This window comes from Nilaparvata lugens, unplaced genomic scaffold, assembly GCF_014356525.2.
Source record: "Nilaparvata lugens isolate BPH unplaced genomic scaffold, ASM1435652v1 scaffold10259, whole genome shotgun sequence".
Classification (NCBI taxonomy): Eukaryota; Metazoa; Arthropoda; class Insecta; order Hemiptera; family Delphacidae; genus Nilaparvata; species Nilaparvata lugens.
This window is the reverse complement of record NW_024088925.1, coordinates 1-5,991: the sequence shown is the minus strand read 5'-3', so window position 1 is coordinate 5,991 and position 5,991 is coordinate 1. Positions and strand designations below refer to the sequence as shown.

Genomic DNA, 5,991 nt, shown 5'->3' with positions numbered 1-5,991 from the left:
ATTGTATTGGAGGGTTAGTGTAAGAGAGGGCCGGCTGCGCCCTAACTTGCAATTTCCAATAAAATATTCCATCTAAGATTATAAAATATCTATTGCTAATCTAGATTTTGGATAGTATTACAATGGTAAAGTCTGGTGTTTCAAATATTACTCACATTTTTGGCCTAGTAATTTTCTGCTTCGCAGTAATTTTATCTCCATCGCAGCAAATAGTCTGTACATCAGTCTTTTCAGAGGTTTCTCAGCAATTTCCTGTTGACAAAATTTGAAAACACTTCACAAATAAATCCCAGAAGTAACTCTATAATCCATACTCTATTGTATAATTCTATTAACTTTACTACACTCTATAGAATGATCAATATTGAGCAAGAGCTTTCGAGCTATCGAAGCAGTTTATGTCAAGAGCCGAGAGCATAATGAGTTGACAATACAGAGATGTCAAGGCATGAAACGTTCATTAATAGGTTTCGTCACTCTGAATACATTAATGATCTGTAGCTAATCTCTTTAAATACCGTACAATGAGCATTTGCATCCATATTGGAGATTAAATTTTGTCTCATCACAACGATATGCTTTTGAAGGTTCTCAAATGGTTTTGAAAATGTTCACAAATGCTGAAGCTGCGCTTACACCAAAATTATTAACAGAAAGTTAATAACTTAATCCTTATAGATTCTATTAGATTGAACATAACTTATCATACACATGATGATCATATGTGTTTGTCAAGTTCGGTTCTATCTAATAGAATCTATAAGGATTAAGTTATTAACATTTTGTTATAATTTGGTGTAAACGGGTCTTAAGAATTGCTGATGTTTTATTACTTAGAAGCCGTTTATTACATTACCCCGATTTACTGTTACTATAGAGGAAATATGTGAACTATTTATTCGTCTATGCTCTTACTCCATCTCCAACATCAATCTTTAATACCTTTATTCAAAAACAAATAATAAATGAACAATAAAATACATTCCAAAAATCAAAGCTTAAATCACATTTATATAGCTAAAGCATTGCTATAAATCACATCAATCACATTGTATTATATGATTGCATTTCAGCATAGATGTATAAGCTTAAAGCTCCATATTTTCTCCATATGATATGTGATATACATATTGATGCTACAATATAATATGTAAGATTGAATATTCAAACCTAATATTCAAGCCTAATTATTTTTATATTGTACTCCAAATAAATTAAAATATTATTCACAATATTTCAAAACAATTTATTCATCTATTTATAATTTGATAGATACAATATATCATTCTCAACTATGAATGATGGGAAAGGAAAAAATTTAGAAATTTTCCTTTCCCAAATTTAGATAGAAATTGCCCTCAATAACAATTGAGGATACTGCCAAACCCGTAAATACCCAATTATAGGAACAAGACAAATTAAATAATTTACTGAAAATCATGTAACACAACAAACGAATGGTTTTTATAGGAACATAAATGAGAGAATACAGAATAAACAAAAACAAATTAATAATAATAATAGATCTTCACTAAGGAAATTGATGTATAAGAATTCGATAACCTACTTGTATTCTACAATAATTATTATTAATAAATAATTATTATCAAACGAAAATTCCAATTAAATGCTGTGAATCCCCCGAAGACTTCTGCTACTGCAAATATGACAACAGGGTAAACAGCTAGATGGAAATTAGATGAGCGCTACTATTCCCGGTCTGACAAATAATTTTTGAATAGTAGCGCTCATCGAATTTCCATCTAGCTGTTACCCTGTTGTCAATATTTGCAGTAGCAGAAGTCTTCGGGGTGATTTACAGCATTTAATTGGGATTTTCGTTTAATAATAATTATTCATTAATTAGCATTTGAACAAATGCAACTTCAAATTTATTTTCCATCTGTAAATGATTATTATTTATTTAGCGTATGGCAGATACACAACACATATGAAGCGCATAAGTCTCAAATGCCTACATAATTTCTTCTTCTCCTCCTTCTTTTTCTTCTTCTTCTATTATACACTGTAGAATGTATTTATACCTTAGAATTATATTCTTGGCCTTCATTATACTCTTATATTCTACATTATAGATATTCTCATCTTCTACAAGATGTGATATTTCATAGTGTATGGTTTTTGTTCATATGGATGTATTCACCTTTTCTTGTGTTAAGCTTATTGAGAATAAAACTTCATTCATTCATTATTCTTTCTTACAATAAGCACATCATCAAAATGATAGGGCGAGGAAAAATAAGGTGACCTTGTGCTATTCCTCTCACAAATTTCGATAAGGTTACACACATGGTCCGAAACAGGTTGTCTTGTATTTCTTCACAAAATGTTGAGTCCTAAAATACTCTCACAAAACAGATTCACATATTTTATATTCTTGTATCAAGTATTCTAATGACTACTCGTACAAAAATTTGTTTGACCATAAATAATTTCACTTTGCCTTTTTTACAATTTTTTGTATTGTTGACTGTAAATGAATTGAATATAAATTCAAATTTAGATGCTTTCAAGCATATAAGAAATATTACACACTATTATCACTAAAATAGAAAATATTCACATATTAAAGGAATTTTGAAGGACCGAAAAACAAACTTAAGGCCGTGCAAATAAGACTAAAAATACACTTTCTACTGGTGATAATTTTCCATTTGTATTTATCAAGCTATCAGAATGTGAAGTTTTCTCAGGAGAACATTTTTTTCCGATCATTACATTTGGGATATGAGCACCTAAAGTTTAAATTTTTGGGACAGAACATTTCAAATCGGTAAGAGATATATTATATGAGATTCAGAGGATAAATTCTTCATGGTTTTGTTGATTGAATAAAAAAAGTGAAATTATTAATTTTGAGAAAGTTATTCAATTTACCAAAAATAACTCAACTAAAAGTTTTTTTTTGCCATTTTTGGTAAATTAAATAACTATTTCAAAAATTTGTTTTTCTGAGAGAACTTTTCAATTTTGATAGCTTGATGATATACAAATCGAAAAACTTTGAAAAATATCACGAGTAGAAAGTTTATTTTTAGCCTTTGCACGGCCTAAGTTTGTTTTTTCGGTCCTTCAAAATTCCTTTAATATGTGAATATTTTCTATTTTAGTGATAATGTGTAATATCTCTTCTTTGCTTGATAGTTTATAGATAGGTAAGAGATACTTACCAAATATGAAATGTTCTGTCCCAAAATTCAAAGTTTAGGCGCTCATATCTCATGAAGTAATGATCGGAAAAAAATGTTTTCCTGGGAAAACTTTTTCATTTTGATAGCTTGATGATATACAAATCGAAAAACTTTGAAAAATATCACCAGTAGAAAGTTTATTTTTAGCCTTTGCACGGCCTTAAGTTTGTTTTTTCGGTCCTTCATAATTCCTTTAATATATACAAAGCTTGATGATTCTAATTCTGTAAAGCTTGATGATATAATAATCGAAAAACTTTAAAAAATATCACCAGTAGAAAGTTTATTTTTAGCCTTTTCACAGCCTTAATTATGAAATGTAGGATTGAGACTGACCTTAGCTCCTAATTGTAGATAATTTTCGATATCGAGGGGCATCGGTGTCTGCCTGGAGGGATGGATCTCATGGAGGTGAGGCGGCAGCAGTTGGGGGGTAGGAGAAGGGGGTGGAGGAGGCGTGGGTGGTGAGTCACTCTCCAATCCACCGCCACTGTCTTCATTTGCGTCTCTGTCACTCCCTTGTGTCTCTCGATGTCTCTCTCTGTCACTCCCTTGTGTTTCTCTATGTCTCTCTCGGTCTCTCTCTAGAGTCTCTCTCTCTCGCTCTTTCTCGGCGGTCGCGTCCGAACCACTTTCGAAGATCTGTTCACCGTATAGCTCGTCCACTGCATCTTGACAACCAATCAGATTTATTTAGTTATTTATGTTACAAATGATACTTTCAAATTCAAATCCATTCTAATTTCAAAAAGTGTACATATTATTGGAATAATTAGGAATTGAATAAAAACTGGAATCTACTGACTAGGAACTAGTAAAGCTCGGGACACATATACCGCACCGAGCACGTGCCGAGCTACGGCCGAGCTACGTCCGCGACACGGTGATGATGGTAGGAGACCAACATATCCGTGCGACAGCCGAGCGGCAGCAGTGTCTCAGTTATGTAGTGCTACTGTGGTCTGATTTTTGAATGTGTTAAACTATTGTTAATAATATAACACTATTAAAGCTTGTTACATCCGATTTAAATTTATATTTTTCAATTTTAAACTAACTACCTGTAGACGATGAGAATCATAGTGCTGGTATATACTTCGGTGCATAACAATACCACAATCAGTCATGTATTGGGGAAATATATATCAGCAATAATTTTTTTTGTGTAGTTGAGAAGTTGATATCGTGGTAATTATTCATATTGAATGAAAAAGACTAAGAAATTGTCAAAAAACCACTGATTTATTGATAATTGGAAAGACCGGTTTCGGTTATTACACCATTGTCAATCTCTAATAAACTAAACTAAATACAAGAGCAGCAGAATTTATACTATTAGGCGAGTACTGCTATTGGTCGAGGGCATGAACGCCTGCCATTGGCCTAGCCAGATAGTCTCCTCCCACTCAACGGTGTGTTGGGAGGGATGTTGCTTCCCAACACACCGTTGAGTGGGAGGAGACTGTCTGGCTAGGCCAATGGCAGGCGTTCATGCCCTCGACATCCCTCCCAACACACCGTTGAGTGGGAGGAGACTATCTGGCTAGGCCAATGGCACGCGTTCATGCCTCGACCAATAGCAGTACTCGCCTAATAGTATAAATTCTGCTGCTCTTGTATTAGTTTTAGTTTATCAGAGATGACAATGGTGTAATAACCGAAACCGGTCTTTCTAATTATCAATAAATCAGTGGGTTTTTGACAATTTCTTAGTCTTTTTCATTCAATAGCAATAAAATTGTTATCTTCTGCCTTATGTATCTGATGTAATTAGTTTTAAATTTGAAATTTAAGACACAGCGAAGGGTTCCTCTTTTATAATTATGTTGTTTATTTTATTATTTATTATATGATGTCTATCATACCTTTGGCTTGACTTATTAATGGATTATATACTTGGTTTAACTTATTTTCAGTTCAACAATATTTCTCATCACTTTGATCGTGAAAAACTGGAAAATTCCGCATCTCTTCAATAAGTTTTTCACTCTCTATGTTCACTCTCTACGGCCGCACCGTCACCGTCAAAAAGTAAACTGAACTAGTCGGTGACGGCTCGGTCAACAACCACGGTGACGGTGCTGACGCGGTGCGGTAGTATGTGTCCCTACACGTTTGAAAGCATTTGTTTTCTCACTCACTGTAGTACGTCCGTGACACGGACGTGCCGATGCGCGGGATCGGTGTGTTCCGGCCATAATAAGTTCTAGCTATTCAGGTAAGATTATACAGCTGACTCAGATCCTAGCATTTGTTGAAAATTACTTAGAGCTAGCAATTGCTAGCTTTTATTCAATCGACCTAATATGTTGAAAAGTATATCTTCATTGGATAAAAAACTTGAATAAGTGAGCATATTCACCATGGTTCACATTCTCCTTGTCAGATCTGAGAGGTTGTCTCAGCCTTGGGGTTTTCTCCACGTCATCGCTATCAGCACCAAAATCAATCCTTTCAAGCTTGTTTGATTGTCAAAATGCTGTGGATGACTGTTCGACCCTGTTCAAAAGATTTCAATCTATTAAAATATTGTTTAAAAATAGTTATTTGTGCAACTAGTGCGCAAAGTGACAGTTGCTGCACCGAAAGAAACGTTTACGCCCGAGCCGTAGGCGAGGGGCGGAATGGTTTCTGAGTGCAGCAGAGGAACTTTGCGCACGTATTTCACATTAAGTTTTTCCTACAGTTACCATTGAATATGAAAAGTGGGTAATTATGGGTAAAATTGCCTGAAATGCATCAATGTTTTCTGTGTAATTTTATTATTGATAAAAACCTT

The 5,991-nt window shown here is 33.9% G+C and overlaps 1 long non-coding RNA gene across 1 annotated transcript; it reads right to left on the bottom strand.

The window, feature by feature from the left end:
* Positions 1-155: 155 nt before the first annotated feature.
* On the bottom strand, positions 156-5,708 carry LOC120355339. Its single transcript, XR_005573503.1, has 3 exons — positions 5,575-5,708; positions 3,549-3,883; positions 156-252 (listed from the first exon to the last, which is right to left on the bottom strand). It is a non-coding gene; the product is annotated as an uncharacterized LOC120355339 (long non-coding RNA).
* Positions 5,709-5,991: the final 283 nt, after the last annotated feature.